The sequence below is a fragment of the Pinus tabuliformis genome, chromosome 7 (assembly GCF_031772625.1).
Source record: "Pinus tabuliformis cultivar Carrire ecotype Pingquan chromosome 7, CPIR1, whole genome shotgun sequence".
Classification (NCBI taxonomy): domain Eukaryota; kingdom Viridiplantae; phylum Streptophyta; class Pinopsida; order Pinales; family Pinaceae; genus Pinus; species Pinus tabuliformis.
This window is the reverse complement of record NC_142293.1, coordinates 1,584,784,733-1,584,806,399: the sequence shown is the minus strand read 5'-3', so window position 1 is coordinate 1,584,806,399 and position 21,667 is coordinate 1,584,784,733. Positions and strand designations below refer to the sequence as shown.

The following is a 21,667-nucleotide window of genomic DNA, read 5'->3' as shown; positions in this document are numbered from 1 at the left end:
TATTCCTCCTATTTTCGAGACTAGTTGTCTCTATTTTATGGTAAAATATGAATAGTCATCACTAGAATATATCTCACTCTATTATGAGATATTTTGTGTAAGATATTTTGTATAAATACCCCTTCAATTGGAGTATTGAGGGTGGATTCATATACATTGCTGTAATATTGGTTTTTTGGAATAAAGTGCTGATTGGATCAAATTTTCGTATGGCTTGCTGGATAAAGAATTGAGACAAAGGACTTTCTACAGATTTCTTGAATCAAACACCGGATCAATAAGTCATCTATACCTTGTGTTTTATAGTTTTCCTTGTTTCTTATATCATCTATGTTCATATCTGAATGATAAACAAAAATGAGTAATTCAGAATATGCTTGATTGCACTCTGTCTTCAAAAGTTATCATTCTCTATGTTTTCATCTGAAGTAGAATAAACAGTGAAACCTTGACTGCTCCTGTTTTCTATTTCTTTCACTTTGACTATTACTTAAAGAATACTTAATTGCTCTTTAGTAGTAATCAATTCAACTCTCTTTTTCAAATAGGTTGAAGAATTCTTAACTGCTTTTCACCAATTTGAAACCATTCCATTTACTATAAGTCTCTATTTGTTCTCTGTTTGACCATCTTGTTCTGTAAAACCATCCTTTGTTAAGAGACCAAGTCCAGTTAAGCCATCTTCCTTGACTCCATTAGCCCAATGGCCTAAACTAGCCAGTCCTACCCCTCTGCTATTGAATCTCACCACCCAAACTCAAACAAAGCTCCTAAACTTCACAACTAGCATAATATCTTTAAAAAACAAAGCTAAAACTTAAAGAGAGAGCCCTCTCTGTATGCAGATTGGCTAGAATTTGTATCTAAAAGTTGGTTTGTGGTTACCTTGGCCTCCTTTCCCCTTTCTTATAACTTCTGGGAAAACCTGAGTGATAACACCACCAATTTGGGAAAATGTTTCTTCTCAATAAAGAGAATTCACTACCTTGGATACATTGTTGAGGAAGCAAGAGTTCACATCAACCCATAGAAGATATAGATCAATCAAAACCCACCCCAACCAACATTCTTAAGCCATTATTTTTCTTGGCATGGGCAAAATTATACAATAAATTCATCTTGGTTTCCTTTTGTGTCACCTTTTCCAAACCAAATTTTGAGTAGCATCAAACATAGTTCTCAAGTGGAATCAAATATAACAATAAGCATTAGAAGAACTCAAAGAAAAATTGTGCTCCACACCCAAATTTATACCTTCCTGATCTACAACAGCCAATTGAAACCCAAATAATTTCTTCTAAACATGCAACAGGAACAATTTTAATCTAGTTTAGTCATCCCATTACACAGCACTCAAAAACCTTCAATGATGATTCCCACAATTGTTAATCTTATGATTGTGATTCTATTGAATTCTACAATCTATCACCAAATGGAAGGATTTCATACTGGGTAAGGAGACAATTCTTCACTCTAACAGATCATTCAAAGGCATACTCCAAGTTCCATAGCACATCCCCCATAACAGGCCTATCAATACCTTGCTCGGAAAAACACTTCTCTACTGTCTCTACAAACTTTCACAAGGAGCCATGATTTATTGTACCCACAAGATGAGGATCAAGGATATCGTCAAGCATTCCTATTTTCTGCCAATTCATTTCCCACTCTGCAATGTTGAATTTCTCTCCTAGAAGAGCAGGATTTATTAAAGTCCTTCCAAAGAAAACCTCCATGAGCACCACACCAAAAGAATAGACATCAAACATCTCAGTGAGTTGCTGCCTTCGGAAATACTCGAGATCAAGGTATCCAAAACTGTCTTTCACAGCAGTGCTCACATGTGTCTGGTCTAATGTATGTCTAGTTTTGACAGACCAAAACTTGCCACCTTAGCAAGAAGATTCTCATCCAGCAAAATATTTGTTGTCTTCACATCATGGTGAATAATCCCTTGTGCTGCCCCAGTATGAAGGTAATGGAGGCCTCTTTCCACCCCTATACATATTTCAAGCCTCTGTTTCTAGGACAGAGATGGAATATCTGTCCCATGCAAATGACTCCTCAGAGGCCCATTGGCCATGTATTCATAAACCAAAATCATTTCACAGTGTTCCTCTCAGTATCCAATCAGAGAAACAAGATGGCGGTGTCGAACTTTAGACAACATATCAATTTATGTTTGGAATTCTGTGAGACCTTGCTCATATATGGGATTATCTCATTGAACCATGGTAAGATACCACCCAGTAACCAAAACAGAAAAGGAATACAACAACAGGTGAAATTTTGTGCTAAAGAATCAATCACACAATTATGATAAGTTGCACAAGGCCAACAACCACAACCAATCAAAACCAAGGATCACACTGCAATCAATGCCAACAATAGAAAAAGTAGTCTAGTAAATGGTGTTCATTCTAAAGTCAGGAATGGAATCAGATGATGAGTGTCATGCATAGAAAACCCTTCTAGCACAGATTCAACCAAACTGTCCAACACAAGACAAAGGAAAGCATGTTATCATAAGCATGAATCTTCCAATGTCTTAGTTCTCATTACACCAAGAGGTGAATTTTACAACCCAATATATAGTAGATGTGTCTCATGGGAAATGCTAACATCATCATACATTGCCCATAAATCATTTCCAAAAATAAAAAAATAAAAACTCTACTGAAAGGGCTAGTACCTAGAATTCCTCTTTCCTAATAGAAGTGATGCATCATTTGAGTCCCCTTTATAAACTAATAAATAAACATTCCAGATCCATCTTACGCAAGGTCTAGCAAAAGTTGAGAGGAATCAAATCCCTCAAGATACAAACCTTTATTCAAGTTTTTTCACCTCGAGTTATTTGATCACTCATGGTGTTTGATAGATTTAGGGTTAGGAACAATTTTATTGGTTACATAAACAAGTCCAAGGACAACCAATATTGTTAACATAGAGGAAGAAAAATAGTGCTTGTTCCACTCATAATTTTCACTACATAAACATGCTCTGCAATCCACCATGGAATCATGGATAATGGATGTTTAAATATTATGATTTATATGGCCACTTTCAAGTGACTCAACCTAGTGACAACGCTGCACCCTCAATCATACACCACTAGTTTGTTGAATCCATGTAAGGAACTATTGATGACATAGTAATGCATATATTAGTGTAACATCAAGGCATGCAAGGATAAAGTACCCTATGATGTGACCCGACTGGATATCTATGATTTTTTGCATGGCAAACTCTTTGTGTCAAAGCACCCTGGAAGGTACAATCTATGACCTTAAAGCATCATCCTAAACATTGTGAATCAACTCTACAGAGATCCCAAGGTAATCTCAAATGTTGAAGTATCTTTAATTTCTACTAAATAATGATGCAAGTTAAGCTGTCATTTGCAAAAGTTCAACTTGTTGATTATCTTCCCACAAGTCACACAAAGACCATGGCACAGACCCAACTGTCCTTTGTCACGTAATCTATGCAGTAGAAGCAGCACAATGTGACTTTAGAGGAATACACTAACAAGGACCCTATTAGTGTTCTTCTAGAATAACAGGTCCCACATTCAGTTGATATATCCCTAGAGCTCCATTGCCAAATTGACCAATATATTGCAAATGCATCATAGAAAACATGAAGATCAAGTGCCAAATCTAGGCACAGATACAGAAAGGATACATCATCTTGAGCAGTTCACCCTATAGAAGCCTCGTTGTGCTCATGGCACAAAAAGACAATACATGGTGCCTTTGCATGATCATTGCACCTTGAAGAAAATCAAAGTAAAGAACTGTTATTCCATTGCACACATTACCTTTGGGGTTTTCCGAGAAGCACAATGTACTTCACCAAAATTGATCTAAAGTTTGGGTATCATTAGGCTCTAGTTGACCCTCAAATTTTTGGAAAACTACATTCAAGGAAAATCATGGTTATAATAATAGTTGGAAACACCATTCATCATGGGTTATCTCAATGACAATCTTCAACAAAACATGGGATAAGCACCTTCAACATATTGTGCAACTCTCATAAACTCTGTGGCAACTCAAACTCCACCAATTTGGAAAAATGTTTCTTCTCAATAAAGGGAATTCACTACCTTGGATACATTGTTGAGGAAACAAGAGTTCACATCAACCCAAAGAAGATATAGATCAATCACAGGTTCACAACCTACTCCAACCAACATTCTTAAAACACACAATTTTCTTGGCATGGGAAAACTTCTACGATAAATTCACCGTGGTCGCATTTCGTGTCACCTTTTCGAAACCAAATTTTGAGTAGCATCGAACATAGTTCTCAAATGGAATAAAATATAAGCATAAGCATTTGAAGAAATCAAAGACAAATTGTGCTCCACGCCCAATTTTATACCTACCTGATCTACAACAACCATTTGAAACCAAAATAATTTCTTATAAGCATGCATTGGGAACAATTCGAATCTAGTTTAGTCATCCCTTTACATAGCACTCAAAAACCTTCAATGATGTTTCCCACAATTGTTAATCTTATGTTAGGGTCCCACCCTAACCCCCTTATTTATGTCATGGGATCACGTCATAGTCAAGAGTCAATAAAGCCCATATTAATATTTGTAAGTGGTTAAACCGTAATTAATGACGGGACCACAGTTAGTTGCAAATGGGTGGTAGTATTAGATAGATGGTAAATGGGCGGTAGTATTAGATAGATGGTATTAATAAAACCCACGATATTGGCCCGTGGTATTGCATGTATGAGTCATATATAAAGGATAGAGACTCCCTGCGAGGAGTATCGTGTCTTGTTTTGTAATCGAGCTCTGCTCTATTGGAGGTTGCTCCCTCGAAGAGGCCTGTGAACATTTCTCTCTGAATAATAAAATCATTGCTATTCTGTGCTCTGGGTATATTTTGTTCGCATATTCTGTGTTCTCGGTATCTTTTCTTCGCAAATTCTATGTTTGGGTATTACTTGCAGGTTAAGAGCATAACAAGTGGTATCAGAGCACTTTCCAGGGCTCGGTGGGATCTCCAAATTTTAGCAAATTTTTTTTTGGCTAGAGACGTGTTCCGGCGTCTTTAAACCACGGGATCTGTCATTAAGCGCATAAACCTGCGGATTTGGGGAGGCATGCACGCAGGAAATACAAGAGGTGGTCACGTCTGTTGGACTCCCTTGTAACCCATGTGGGTACCCCTTCGAGTAGTAGCGCATTAGACAGAACCGCGCACGGACTGTCTTCCATGTACCCTCTGGGTATATAGGAAGCCCCCTAGCTCCCTTGAAACCTCGCCATAGATAAACCTTCGGCCGTCTTGTGGCTACAGTACACCGAGAACAGCACTCGGAGAGATTACTCGCCCATACGATAGGGTAGTCGGGTTGTACGGCTAAGGGTACGGCCGATCCTCCTTAGTTAGAGCCCTGAAACATTGGGCCAAGTACTACTGTTAGACCCTTATGTATATTGCGATCTGTAGCACCTGACACTCCTCAAGAACATAGTTCCCTTTCTATTCCAGATCAGCAAGTGCAGCAGCCGACATAAGTCCCACAGCTCCATCAGATCAACAGCAGCAGTTGTTCCACCATTCAGATCTCTCAGATCCACCAGATCGGAGTAGTTGTGAAGGGTTCCTATCCTTGGATATAATTTTCGCAGGACTTTTGGCGGCATTGACATTCTGAGGATTTGGTGGCTGCAGTATTGATCAGGAAGGAGTAAAACTCCATTAGGAGTTTTCCAAAAAAAAAAATAAAAAAATTCGAGATCTTCCGGGGCACTTATTGGTGACCTAGCCCATCAGAATCAGGACGACGAGATGAGCAAGGTGGTACCATTCAATTCTTAGTAAAAAAATTTTGAGGCGGTCCCAATTTTTCATCAGGTTGGTGTATGGTAAAAACTCGCGCTCAAGCGATGGCCAATGAAAGGATAGACAAAATTGAAGACCATGTGAACTCCCTCCAAACTGCGGTGAACAATATTGAACTTGAGCTTAAAGGAATAAGTAACCAGATACATGATGCAATACATGCTGCACTCCCAAAGGGCAAGGAGCCAGCCCACGAGGCGGCGTATAATGGCCATGAATACCATGAGGGTGAGTCTAGCCACTCTCATCAAGTCTGGCACACCCATCCACCACCTAGTCAGTGACCTCCCAAGTTGGATATGCATAAATTTGATGGTTCTCACACGTCCGCATGGCTAGCACAAATGGAGCAGTATTTCCAATTGAATCATATCATCGATGAGGGGACTAAGCTTATGGTGGGCACCATGTACTTGGACAATGAACGATGGCAATGGAAGGAATGGCATCAGCGTTGCAATGGACATTTTCAGGATTGGGCCCAATTTGCCAAAACTCTTCGTAGTCGCTTTGAACAGGAAGACTCTTTTTTGGGGCGTCTCACTAAGCTCCGACAGACGGGTACAGTGGAGGAATATATTACTGCTTTTGAAGCCTTAGCCTTCCGCACTAGGGGTCTCACAGATGAGTTCTACATGGAATTCTTTATCAGCGGTCTTAAAGAAGCCATCAAAGCTCAGGTTCTACTCCACCACCCTCCCACATGGACAGAGGCTTGCCAGATAGCCCGTAAGGTGGAACGTGCATTAACAGCCCAATCCAGCCGCCCCAACTTCCCCGCTAAAGGTCGTCCCTCACAGGCTCCCAATACGACTCAGACACTTAAGATTCAAAAGGTGTCACCTGCGGAAATGGCCGAAAGAAGGAAGCAAGGACTATGTTACTACTGTGATGAAAAATATTCCCTGGGTCATAAATGCAAAGAACACAAGTTTTTTCAAATAGATGACACTGACTACAGCTCCACTGAGGAAGATCCACCACTTGAGGAACCGGAGGAGATCGAAGAAGATAACCAAAAGGAAATTGTATCTGATGAACCAATTATTTCGCTAAATGCATTGGCAGGAATTTCTTCCCCTCAAACTCTCAAAATCAGGGATTTTCTTAAACATCGCCCAGTAGTAGTCTTGATTGATAGTGGAAGTACCCATAATTTCATCCATCAAAAGATCGCTGAAGCAACACATTGTTTCGTCCGGGCAGTTTCTAACTTCCAAGTCCAGATTGCAGATGGGGGCACAATGAAATGTGAAGGTCGCTGTGAAAATGTCAAAATTCAAATGGGGGATTATCAATTGAAAACCCACATGTTTGCAATACACATGGGGGCGACATTGTCCTAGGCGCGGAATGGCTTCGCACTCTTGGGCCAATCACAATGGATTTTCAGGAGTTATATATGAGTTTTAAGCAGAACAACTCCACACATACCCTCCGTGGACTACAGGCGGGAGCCCCCTCTATCATCAGCTCGCATAGGATGGAAAAATTGTTAAAAAAGGGCCATCATGGAGTGGTAGCTCAATTTAATGCCATCCAGGTAGTAGACACCATGTCTCCGCCAATCCATCCTGAGATGCAACAGATTTTAAATAAACATCGGACGGTCTTTGACAAGCCTCATGACCTTCCACCCTCGCGAGGGGAACATGATCATAGCATCACATTGGTTCCAGGGGCCCAACCCCCAAATGTGCAGCCATACAGATATACGTTCACCCAAAAGAATGAAATAGAAAAAATCATCAAGGAATTGTTGGAAGCAGGTGTCATTCGTCCCAGCATTAGTCCTTATTCATCCCCAGTGGTCATGGTCCTTAAGAAAGATGGGGAGTGGCGGATGTGTCCCGACTTCAGGGCCCTCAATAAGTTAACAGTCAAAGATAAATTTCCCATCCCAGTGGTTGACGATTTTCTGGACAAACTCAATGGGGCTCAATTCTTCACTAAGTTGGATCTTCGCTCAGGCTACCACCAAATTCGCATGAAGGAAGTCGACATTCCCAAGACAGCTTTCAGAACTCATGAAGGCCATTATGAGTTCCTGGTCATGCCATTTGGTCTCTGTAATGCCCCCTCTACTTTTCAGAGCCTTATGAATCACCTCCTCAAACCATATCTCCGAAAATTTGTCCTTGTCTTCTTCGATGACATCCTCATCTATAGTGGCACTTGGGCGGCACATCTTCAGCATGTAGATCTACTCTTGCAACTGCTCCGCACACATAAATTATTTTTCAAGATGTCTAAGTGTTCGTTTGGCATGGAAGAAGTTGAGTATTTGGGCCACATTGTGGGGCGTGAAGGTGTCAAGGTGGACCCCAAAAAGATTCAGGCAATGCAAGAATGGCCTCAACCTAAGACCTTGAAAAGCTTGAGAGGATTTTTGGGTCTCACAGGCTATTATCGTAAATTTGTCCGCAACTATGGCCGCATAGCGAAGCCCCTAACGCAACTCCTAAAGACAAATTCCTTCTTCTGGAACGAGGAAGCACAATAGGCATTTACCGCTCTCAAAACCGCCATGTGTTCCACTCCTGTCTTAGCACTACCGGACTTCACCAAATCATTTGTCATTGAATGTGATGCTTCGGGAACTGGTATTAGAGCGGTCTTAATGCAGGAAGGGCGACCATTGGCCTTCACTAGCCAACAACTAAGTGGGAAGAATCTGGGCCAATCCAACTACGAGAAGGAAATGATGGCCATCTTACATGCAGTCGAGACCTGGCGACCTTACTTGTTGGGGCGACGTTTCCAAATCCGCACAGATCATCACAGTCTTAAATATTTTATGGAGCAACGCCTATCTTCCCCACAACAAAATAAATGGTTAGACAAAATGTTGGGATATGATTATGAGATCATTTACAAGAAAGGGAAAGACAACAGGGTAACAGATGCATTTTCGCGCCAATTTGAGGAGGAAAGTACTCTGCTCGCAATTTCCCTCCCCATTCCCGACTGGATTGAAGAGGCTCATAGGGAATGGTTTTCACATCCCAGGCTCTCCCAACTCATTTCTCAATTGCAGGTAGATCCTAATTCCAGCAAGGGCTACTCGTGGCAGAATGATATTCTTCGCTACAAGGATAGAGTCGTAATATCGCCAACATCCACCCTCAAAAGTCGCATTTTGGCAGAATTGCACTCATCTCCCATTGCAGGACATTCGGGCTTTCAGAAGACGTATGCTCGCACCAAAAGATCATTTTTTTGGGCAGGTGTTATCACAAAATCAGGTACTGAAGGCTGCCAATCAGCAAGATTCTGTGTAACTATTTCAAACCAGGCTTTAGACTAAGGCTTAGCCTCCTTAGTCAGAGAGGGCTCTCTCACAGACTATGAATATTGACTAATGACAAGGAAAGATGGCTAACTCTTATAAGACACATGAGAAATAAGCTGGCTGGACAAATATCAAAGTGATTCCCATTGGGCTTATGGAGTCTCACACATCTCAGCAAACAAAAAACACTATCCTTTCATAGAAATCAGGGCACTTTACATCTAATGTTCAAACATAACTTACATAAAACACAGTTTGCCAAGGCATACAGGAAGTCAGAGCATGACACATGAGTTCTGAGTGATTATGCAGTAACAAAATTGTAAAAGAACACTAAAGAGAATAAACCATCATACATTTGAACCATTAGATCTATTGTGAATCCTGAGAAGAAACAACAGTCATTTGCATTACTGAAATTTGTTTATACATAAACCAAAACAGTCTTCTCCAAAACATCCAACCCTCCTTACATTCATCTTTCAGCTCTATATAGAGTGCTTACTCTACCTGATTCGAGCTCCCTCCTCCAGCGTGAGGGGAGCTCAATGACTATTACTAATTACCCCTGTCTACTGTTTAACTAATTCATTAAATACATTAATTGCTGAACTGTAACTACAAAGAGTCCTACTTAAACTAAAACTCTAATACTATCCTCCTCGTAGCATGATTCTTTCTTGATCTTGAACACCTGTCTCTTTTCTGTTTGGCTGAGATAACTGAGAAGCGGATGCAATGAACAAGGTTAGCATTGGATACTGAATGCGCTGATGATTCATTAACCATAAGGATAAACCCCTGTTTTACCGGTCCTTGTCTCCCACCATCCTTCGAAAGTTAAGCAACATGTTCCCAGCTCTTTAATACCCCAAAATTTGATGAGCCTTACCATATCTCAGATGTGTTGGAGGCTTTGCTGATGGCCATGTGTATAAACCAAAACAATACTCCTCGTATGCCATTTCTGCCAAACCCTAACTGGTCATAAAGTACCTTTTTAAAAGTTTTAACTTGAGACAAAATATTTCACCTTTACAAAAAGGCACACTTGTCATTCTCTGAATGGCTAGGATAGCCTCATATGGTCTCCCTTATGTTCCTTAGGCGTTTCCTTCATAGATTTGCTGATCTCACCATTAAACTGATTGTTTTCATCACAAAACAGCACCTACAGCAGTTTCGTAGCGCGCTACGAAACTGCTGTTTTTTGCTAAAACAGAGTATATTTGCATTAAGGCATTCTTTGCTTGAACCTATGACTCTTTAAACTTCCTCTACAGGTGTCAGAGATTTATATGTCTTCAAAAAAAAAAATGAAATTAAACAAAAATGACCAAAACGAAGAACAACACCTTTCTTCCTTCTTTTCTGAGATTCTTGGCAGAGCAGATTCCCAATCAGAAGGTTCCTTTTTCCCAAGGAATATATGATCATCAACAGAACCATGTTCAGCGTCATCAAGGGTATCTTCAACAACAGCTTTAGTAGCATTATCATTTGAGAAAACTTCCTTCACTTCAGCTTCATATTTAACCCATAAATCTGCAATCGAACCAACTACTCCCCTATGTTCTGGCTGAAAAATATATCTTGGGACAGAGCTCGTAATTTCTCACAGAAGACGTATTTGGAAAAACTGAAGGAGGTTTTTGTGAAACAATCCGTACTTAACAAAAACCTCTTTTGGTTTTTTAAAACACTACTCCAGCTGCCCAGAATATGTCTTTGCAGAAGATGTGTAAAACAGGAAATTAAAAACTACACCCACAACAGTTTCGTAGCGCAACTTTAGTCACTCGTTTCTCCCAGCTCATAATCAATTTGAAGAAACTGAAAGAGTTTTTTCTAGTTCAGTATGTTAGGAATAAAAACCTCTTTCAATTTTCGAAAATATTCTTTCAGCTGCTCTAAATACCTCCTGGAAGTTGACAACTTAAAACAGAGAAATATGCCTTATTTGCCTTGTTTCAATATCATGATGACAGGTATTGCATGTGGTTACAAATGCAGGTGCTGTAGGATTATGTAAGTGATAAAGAACCATCATGGAAGAATGCTTGGCACGTGGCAAGGTATCATATTGGTAGTGATTTCCTTGACAAAAGCTAAGAAAGGCCTGACGGGTATCAAAGAATTCACTCTCCACAATTTCATCTTTATCCTTAGTATCTGCAAGAACATCTGTGACTTCAACAGAATTAAATAAATGCTTTTTCCCTACTGTTGACAGGATGCCACTCCCTTTCATCAAGCCTTTTGTTGTGCCTCGTAACAAATATCACATAATTGTCAACTCTTACATTGGCTGCAAGCCCAGCGTTTGCCAGAAACAATGAAGTGACAACAATGAGAACATGCATATTGCAAACGAACCATAATAAAGTCTTCTTTCATTGGAGATATGGACTCCCCAAGTTTTTGCATTAATAAAGCATCCTTTGAGGTATTGCTTGCAAGCTCAGCTTGTGATGCAGCTTCTGATGCTCTTTTGGTTGCAGTTTTCTTGGTCTTTCCTTTCGCTTGTTGAAGTTGCATTATCATATCTTTTGCAGCGCCTGGCCAATAATCACCAACAAAATATGACAAGCGAGCTGCAGTTACCTTAGCCTTGCATTCACCAGTGGACACAAAAAATTGATCATATAGATTAGTGAGTTCCATAACAATGTTCTCCTTTGTGGCATTCCGCAATATTGCAAGATACCATTCATGGAGCTTATCAGATTTCGGTGTCTTCTGTATCTCTGGATGTCAATAAAGAATATAATCCTCTCCCTTCAATGGAGGACAGGCCCACATATAACAGCTTGACAAACCTCGTTTCCTGCAGTATTTCCATCAATCCGCTTTAAATATCTGTCATTTCCCAATTTCGTAGCGCAGCCAGTGCAAAATATGAATTATGCGCTACGAAACTACCTAAACATCTTGCGCTGCGAAACTACAAAAAGGCTTAATGCGCATCAAACTAATGTGAGTGGTTCTGAAATTTTGGCATTGGGATTTTCAGTGATAACAGAAGGCATGAAACAGGACATCCTTACTTTCGTAGCAGAATGTGACGTCTGTCAACGCCAAAAAGGGGAAACCGTCAACACACCAGGCACATTACAACCATTGCCCATTCCGGCGTCAATTTGGACGGAGGTCTCCATGGATTTCATTACAGGTCTTCCAAAGTCTGGGAACAAGTCAGTCATCATGGTGGTTGTGGACCGACTGTCAAAATATGCTCATTTCTGCGCCCTACCCCAACCATTTACACCAACTTTGGTTGCTCAAAATTTCATGGATCAGATCTTCAAATTGCATGGCATGCCCACTTCTATTGTGTTCGACCGCGACCCAATCTTCACCAGTAATTTTTGGCAGGAGCTCTTCAGAATACAAGGCACTCAACTCAAACTCAGTACTTCATATCATCCGCAAACAGATGGTCAAACCGAAGCCGTCAACAAATGTCTAGAAACCTACCTTAGGTGTTTCACTTCAGAAAAGAAACACCTTTGGGTACAGTGGTTACCTCTAGCGGAGTGGTGGTATAACACCAACTATCATGCCACCACCAAAATGACTCCCTATGAAGCAGTCTATGGACAACTTCCGCCTTCCCCTACTTCTTATCTCACGGGGTGCTCCAAAGTACAAGCCGTGGATCAACTCCTACAACACCGCGCAACCATGCTTGCCCATCTGCGCGAGAATCTTCATCAAGCTCAGAACCGTATGAAGCAACAGGCTGACCAACATCGCTCAGAGCGCCAATTTCAAGAAGGGGATCAGGTCTTTTTGAGGCTGCAACCATATAAGCAAACATCACTCAAAGACAAGGGTTGTCAAAAGCTCTCTCCAAAATTCTACGGACCATACCAAGTACTTCAGCGCATTGGAGAAGTGGCTTACAAGTTGGCTTTTCCACCTACATCAAAAATCCACCTAGTTTTCCATGTATCGTGCCTCAAGAAAGTGATTGGGAACAATTGCCGAGTTCAAACCAGCCTACCTGAATTGGACGAAGAAGGGTCAATCTGGCTTCAACCTGAACAGGTTCTAGACACACGAGACAAGCACCTGCGCGGCCGCATGATTAAGGAGGTCCTCGTCAAATGGAAAGACACCTCTCCGGAAGATGCAACTTGGGAACCAGCCACTATTCTTCAGCAGTTTCCGCAGCTTCAGCCTTGAGGACAAGGCTAGTCTTAAGTGGGAGGGCATGTTAGGGTCCCACCCTAACCCCCTTATTTATGTCATGGGATCACGTCATAGTCAAGAGTCAATAAAGCCCATATTAATATTTGTAAGTGGTTAAACCGCAATTAATGACGGGACCACAGTTAGTTGCAAATGGGCGGTAGTATTAGATAGATGGTAAATGGGCGGTAGTATTAGATAGATGGTATTAATAAAACCCACGATATTGGCCCGTGGTATTGCATGTATGAGTCATATATAAAGGATAGAGACTCCCTGCGAGGAGTATCGTGTCTTGTTTTGTAATCGAGCTTTGCTCTATTGGAGGTTGCCCCCTCGAAGAGGCCTGTGAACATTTCTCTCTGAATAATAAAATCATTGCTATTCTGTGCTCTGGGTATATTTTCTTCGCATATTCTGTGTTCTCGGTATCTTTTCTTCGCAAATTCTATGTTTGGGTATTACTTGCAGGTTAAGAGCATAACATCTTATGACTATTATTCCATTGAGTTCTATAGTCTATCACCAAATAGAAGGATTGAATACTAGGTAAGGAGACAATTCTTCACTCTAACAAATCATTCAAAGGCATACTCCAAGTTCCATAGCACATCCCCCATAACAGGCCTATCAATACCTTGCTCTGCCAAACACTTATTTGTTGTCTCTCCAAACTTTCGCAAGGAGCCATGATTTATTGTATCCACAAGATGAGGATCAATGATCTGGTCAAGCATTCCTCTTTTCTGCTAGTGCATTTCCCACTCTACAATGTTGACTTGCTCTCTTGGAAGAGCAGGATTTATCGCAGGCCTTGCATAGAAAACCTCCATGAGCACCACACCAAAATAATAGACAACAAACTTCTTAGTGAGTTGCTACCTTCGAAAATACTCGAGATCAAGGTATCCAAAACTTCCTTTCACAACAATGCTCACATGTGTTTGGTCTAATGTATGTCTAGTTTTTGACAGACCAAAACTTGCCACTTTAGCAAGAAGATTCTCATCGAGTAAAATATGTGTTGTCTTCACATCATGGTGAATAATCCCTTGTGCTGCCCCAATATGAAGATAATGGAGGCTTATTGCCACCCCTATACATATTTCAAGCCTCTATTTCTAGGATAGAGATGGAAGATCTGTCCCATGCAAATGACTCCTCAGAGGCCCATTGGCCATGTATTCATAAACCAAAATAATTTCACAGCATTCCTTGCAGTATCCAATTAGAGAAACAAGATGGTGGTGTTGAAATTTAGAAAACATCTCAATTCATGTTTGGAATTCTGTGAGACCTTGCTCAGATCTGGGATAATCTCATTGAACTGCAACTTTGGTCCCATCTTCTAGTTCACCTTTATAAACTTCACAAAATCTTCCCATGCCGAGTATAAAATTTTCATCAAAGTTGTTGGTGGATTATTGTATCTCTGCAAATGTAAAGAACTGGCCCATACTTGAAGGTGCAAATGAAACATAGCTACCAGTACCGCTCTTGTGGGAACCTGGGGAAAATTTGTTGGCCATAGTTTTTGAATTCCCACCATGCAAAGCAAGAGGCAACCAAGTTGGAGGGGATTTATTTCACTTCAATTTTGGGTGGATATACATGCAATACCCTGTTGCTAGTAGTCTCAGTGCAACAAAAGCTCCAACAATAGGTCCCATCTTCCCATTTTTTCCTTTGGAGTTCATAGGACTATTTCCATGAACAAGATAGGGCTTGTCCAGACTTCCAACAGGACTGCTTATCTTCATTATTTCCAAACCATTTAGTATAGCATTAACATTGGTATTAACATATAGAGGACTTGTCAGCCCAACTTGGATATGGACCAGCTTCACCCCAACTGAAGTGTTGGAAACAAGTCTCGATAAAAAGAAACATCCAACTCCCTTGCCTTGCTATTGATATAGGCACTGCAAATCAACAGATATATAGCTCAGCTACCAATATAACAGAAATGCATCTGACAAAATATGTAAGAATAGATTCCACACTAAAAGTCCAAGAAATGTTGAAATTTTTGGTTTACAGTACTGGATGCACTCACAACCATTTCCTGTCTTGTTACATAGACCATGTTAGAAGAAATAACGTCACTAACAAGAGAATTTTATTTAATAAAGGTGGGATTAATAGAAGAACTCTTAGCAGTAGTTTTTATCTTCAAATACTTCTGAACAGTCTCCCAAACTGTTCACAAAGTATCATTCCTAGAATCGATCTTAGTTCCTCCCATATTAATCATATAGACTATCTCCAGAGATACGCCAGAGAGTGCATAGCCATCCACAAGAGGTTGAATAGACAGAGCCCTCGTTAGTATCAATCCATCAAGGGCCGAGACAACCTCAATGGCATTGACAAATACCAGAGACCTTTGCCGTTGCAAGCATTCTTCCATCTTGTAGTAACATGGAAACCCTAGAACTAGGTGTGGAGATCCATGAAGAAATAATTAAAAATGGGTTTATGTATGATGTGGTTGTAGCAAATGACCTCATAGACATGTATGCAAAATGTGGAAGTATATGGAAGGCACGTGAATTTTTTAACAAAATGCATCAAAAAAATGTTGTCTCACAGACAACCATGCTGGCAGGATATAAACAGAATCGACTCATTGATGAAGCCCTAAATGGAATGTGGTCTCATGGAATGCCATGATTGCAGGATTTAGATAGAATGGGTGTTGTAAGGAAGCCCTAAAGCTATTTTTTGAAATGAAATTGATGGGCATAAGAGATAATTCAAAAACATTTGTTAGTCTTCTTCCACCTTGTGCTGGATTTGAGCAGGGTATGGAAATCCATTAAGAAATAATTCAAAGTGGATTTCAATTTCGATGTTGTGGTGATGACTGCACTTTTTGATATGTATGATAGGCAAGTCATGGTAATAATTAGAAAAAATGCATCATAAAGACCTCAGTTCAAGGGATGCAATGATTTAGGTTATACACATAATGGACTTGTTCAAGAAGCCCTGGAACTCTTTAAGGAAATGCTTGATGTGAATGTAGTCTCATGGAATGCATTGATAACAAGATTTTCATAGAATGGGCATGGTGCAGAAGTCTTGGAGTTTTTTCAACAAATGCAATCGAAAGGTATGAAGCCAGACTCAAAAACATTTGTTAGTATTCTTCTAGTATGTGTCAATATAGAAGCTTTGGAACAGGGTATGAAGATCCATGATAAAATAGGTAGAAATGGATTCATGTTTGATGTCATGGGGGTGCATTCCTTGATAGAAATGTATGAAAAATTTGGGTGCATTCATAAGGAAGTTGAATTATTTAAGAAAATACATCAACGAGATATAGTCTCATGGAATGCAATGATTGTAGGATACACAATTGATCCAAAATGGATCCTAAAATCTCTAAGTCTAAGTCTTTAAAACTATCGGAAAACATTATCGCAGCAAAAGCACTAAGGAATGGCGGAAAAACCAAGTTCAGCAGAGAATGCAGTCTCGTTACACCAGAGCCATTGGATCGGACAGATCAATAGCCCAAATTAAATTGTGACATCTCACCGGAGCAGGCCAGCGAAGTGTATCAGAGGCAGCCTTATGGGAAATGTGACTGTGACCCAGCGACACAACGTGGACCATTGATCGAGCGCACAGATCAATGACCGAGATTACAATATCGCATCACAGATTTGAACAGGGAAGGTCCCAAACCGTAGGCTCGAAGACTCAACGATATGCGATTGCGACTTATCGCATCGCAGCATACAAAGGGGTGATGCCAATGGACTTTGGATCATGCGATGCGCCGATATCAGTGATCAGTGATCGGCAATCGACGAACGGGGTTAGAACAAAATACAAAGGGATTATGACCCATAGTCGATGTGACTTGCGATTGCGATCAAGGCGGACCTGACGGGGTTTATAGGTGCGGTTCCATAAAATTTAAGTTTCGATAATAAGCATTTTGACGAGATTTCTATGTATTTCTTGGTATTTTCGAGACCATGGCCATTGAACGCTGCAACATGCGACTTGCAATAAAAGCACTAACCCGAAAGGATTATAGAGTAGGCTTTATATATTTTGAGTTTCAACTTTGGCGCTTCGATCAGATTTTTCATGGTTTTCAATGTATTTTTGTGTATTTCTTTGTGTAAACAGAAGAGTGTATTCTCGGGGATTTCACCCATGCTAGTGGTCCTTTCCGTTGTAAATAGGTGGCCTTGATGATTCAAGCATTTCACAATGATTGTTTAAACGCTCAGGAAGGAGATGAAGGGGCAACGACGGGAGCTAGAGAGCCCGGGGAAGAAGGGAAACGGCCAGAAGCTAGAGAGCCCGATAAGGGAAATGAACAAACAACACTGTTAGGCTTAAAAAGCCATCCAATGACAGAACATAGACAGTCAGAGGGGAAACAGATTGAGGTAGATTGGATAGAGGAACAGGACAGAGGGAGAGTCTGTGCACTCTTTTAGACTCGAGGTTTTGGAGCAGATCCCTCTTTGATGTCACTGTTGGTTGAGACTCTGTTTTCGAGCTCACTCTTGTAATAATCGGTTCTTAAAGACTTAATATAGAGGTCGACACTGAAAGCTAGACCAGGAGACGTAGCCAAGAAGTCTGGTGAACTCCTTGATTATTTTTTGTGTTGATATGTGTGTTTGTTATGTTTCTGACTGTTAATTGTCTATATTATTTGCAATCTTTTCGATCCGTTGCACTAAGTAATATAGGCATTTTCTTGCACATGAGTTTGTAATACCTTTTCTTCTTGATTTAGTATCCATTTTCGGATCAAGTGGTATCAGAGCATTTGGTTTTGGTTTTGTTAAGGTTAGACAAGCTTGTGCTAGATTTTGAATGCTAACTAGATTAAAGCTCAGACTAGGAGAAGGAGAACTTGTTGAGGCTAATCCAGAGATTGGAAGAGTTTATTCTCATAGGATAATGGCAGAAGAAGCTCCATTGGGATCAAAATCTCAATTTATAGAAAGTTTTAAGACACTCTGAGCCATGGTGGAAGAGATGTATCTGGAATTTAAGAAGGGTCGAGGTGAAAGCACTTCAACACCTAAACCAGACAAAGGAGTAGAGGAACCTTTTCTAGTTTCCCCTCCAGAAGGCAAAGGGAAAGGGGAAATGCCTCCTCCACCATCTCCTCCATCATCACCTTCGTCATCCTCATCATCTTCTATCTCTTCTAAGAAGAAGAAGAAAACTTCCTTAATAAAATTAGATGTGAAGTTTGATTTGCCAATTTATGATGGAGAACTCAATGCAAAAAAGCTAGATAATTGGATAAGACAAATTGATGTATATTGCAGGGTACAGAACATTGATTTAGAAAGGAAGAAGATTTAGTTGGCTAGCCTTCGACTTGGAGGAACTGCACTAGTATGGTGGGAAGGCAAGACACAATCTGATTTGCAAAAACATGGTAAAATCATTTCTACCTAGAATGAATTTGTTTCTGCTATCAAAAAGAAATTCTATCCTTTAGCTTACATGCAACAGGAAATTATGAGTTGGCAAACTCTTCGTCAATTGAAGGGTCAAAGTGTACAGAGTTATACTTGGGAATTCAGAAAGAGAGCTTTAACTCTAGGTATATCATTAAATTCACCTGAGACTTTATTGAAGTATATAGGTGGTCTTCATAGCTATTTAAAGCATACTATTCTCATGTTTAATCCCACTAGCTTAGATGATGTATCAATTCAAGCCATACATCTAGAAGCTAGAGGTAAGAATGTAAACCTAGAGGTTGGGGGATCATCTAAATATTCTGTAAGCAAGAATAAGGAAAAGAAGAAACTGAAATGGAAGGAGAGGAAAGAAAACATTGTAAAGAAAAACCTTCGTGCACTCATTGCAAGAAAGAAGGACATGATGAGGCACACTACTGGTTTTTGCATCCAAAACGGAGACCTAAGAAGTTCGGTGGAAGGAAGAAAAAGAATGTTGCTACTATTCAGCAGGACTTGAGATTAGATTCAAGCGATGAAACAACAATTACAGCCACATGCATTAAAGGTAAAGATTTTGGAGCATCCACAAGTAATTCTGCACAATCTGTTGATAATGAAAATAATGAGAGGGAAAGAAATGAGATTTTTTGTATCAGAGTAATTTCCAAGCACAATAAAATTGATACTTTGTTTGATAGTGGATCACAAGTAAATTTGATTTCTGAAACAATTGTAAAGAAGTTGGGATTACAAACAAAACCTCATGAGAAGCCATATCCATTAGGTTGGGTGTGTGATAAAACAAAGCTACAAGTAGCAAGACAATGTAAACTTAGTTTTTCTATTGGATCAAAATTTGTAGATGAGGTTGAGTTAGATATAGTTCCATTGGATATATGTTGTATTTTTTTGGGAAGTCCATACTTGTATGATAGGAAATTTATTTTCTATAGAGCTGAGAATAAGTATCAACTCACTAAAGATGGAATAGAATATATTGTAAGAGCTCATAAACTCAAAGATAACTATTCTCTCATAAACTCAAGGCAGAGGAAAATAATTGTGAATTCAAGTAAGCAATTTTTACTAATGGTTGTAAAGGCAAAGGATCCTGAAAAAATACAATGCATTTGAAGGCTGTGATTCTAAAGAGAAAGCTAATTTAGTTAAAGTTGTTTCAGAGTATGATGTTCTATTTCAAGAACCAAAAGGTCTGCCACCCAAGAGAGAAATAGTACATGATATTTATTTGCAGCAAGATGCTCCATTACCTAACATTGGAATGTACAGGTTGTCAGCTTTAGAGAATGCAAAGATAAAGAAGCAGGTACATGAGTTGCTCGATAAAGGGTTTATACGACCAAGTACATCACCATGTGGATCTCCAATTGTGCTGGTGAGAAAGAAAGATGGTTCGTGGAGAATGTGCATTGATTATAGAGCACTAAATATAATAACGATCAAGAATCGTTATCCTCTTCCTCGTATTGATGATTTATTAGATAAATTGAAAGAAGCAGTTTACTTTTCTAAGTTAGACTTGTGAAGTGGTTATCATCAGGTCAGATTTGCAGAACAGGATGCATGGAAGACTGCTTTCAAGACAAAGCAAGGACTGTATGAATGGTTGGTTATGCCTTTTGGCTTAACTAATGCTCCTGTTACATTTATGAGAGTTATGAATGATGTAATCAAACCATTTATTTGTGACTTTGTAATTGTTTATTCAGATGACATTCTTTTTTTTAGTAAGACATGGGAAGACCATGTAAAGCATGTAAAGCAGAATTTAGATGTTTTAAAAAGAGAAAATCTCCATGTAAAACTGTCAAAATGTGAATTTGGCAGAACATATTTAAATTATTTGGGTTATATTGTAGGGGTGGTGAATTGAAGATAGATCCCTCTAAGGTTGAAGTCATTGTGAACTGGCCTAAACCCAAATCTGCTACATAGGTTAGGAGTTTCCTAGGGGCAGCATAATACTGGAGAAAGTTTATTGCTAACTTTTCTTTGATTGCAGCTCCATTACATGCTTTAACAGGATTGAAACAGGTGTTTAAGTGGGGAGGAAAACAACAGAAAGCCTTTGACACCTTGAAAGAGAAAATCAGTACAACACCAGTACTAGCACTGCCAGATCTTCAACATCCATTTGAGATTGAGACAGATGCCAGTGACTATGCCATGGGAGCAGTGTTGATGCAACACGGAAAACCCATATGCTATCATTCTGAGACATTTACTTTTGTAGTAGTTAATTATCCCACATATGATAAAGAATTGTATGCATTAGTAAAAAGTGTGAAAAAGTGGAAACATTACCTAATGGGTAAAGAAACAATCATACATACAAATCATCAACCACCTCAATATTTGCACTCACAAACTAAATTGCAGTAATCAAGACATTATAGGTGGATGGGTTTTCTACAACAATTTCATCTTGTCATCAGATATAAGAAGGGCATACACAATAAGGCTGTAGACATGTTATCAAGACCAATCATAAATGCATCTACTATACTTAAGCATAACTCAGTAATGCATGAAAGTTACATTGAACAATATGCTCAAGATGTAGATTTTAAAGATGTATATGCAACTTTAAGTCATGGAAAGCAAGTAGAAGAATTGGATTATTATGTAAAGGACCAACTCTTATATCATTTGGGAAAGTTATGCATTCCACAAATTGAAAGAGTTAACATAATTCGAGAAGCACATACTTCTCTCATATTAGGTCATTTTGGTGTAAGTAAAACAATTGCACAATTGCAAAGGTTTTGTTATTGGCCAAGAATGCATGAGACAGTTTCTAGATATATCAAAGGGTGTACTATGTG

At 39.6% G+C, this 21,667-nt stretch overlaps 1 pseudogene; it reads right to left on the bottom strand.

The window, feature by feature from the left end:
* Positions 1-11,832, bottom strand: part of LOC149254143 (receptor-like protein kinase THESEUS 1) — a 95,192-nt pseudogene extending 83,360 nt beyond the window's left edge.
* Between the last annotated feature and the right edge of the window lie 9,835 nt (positions 11,833-21,667).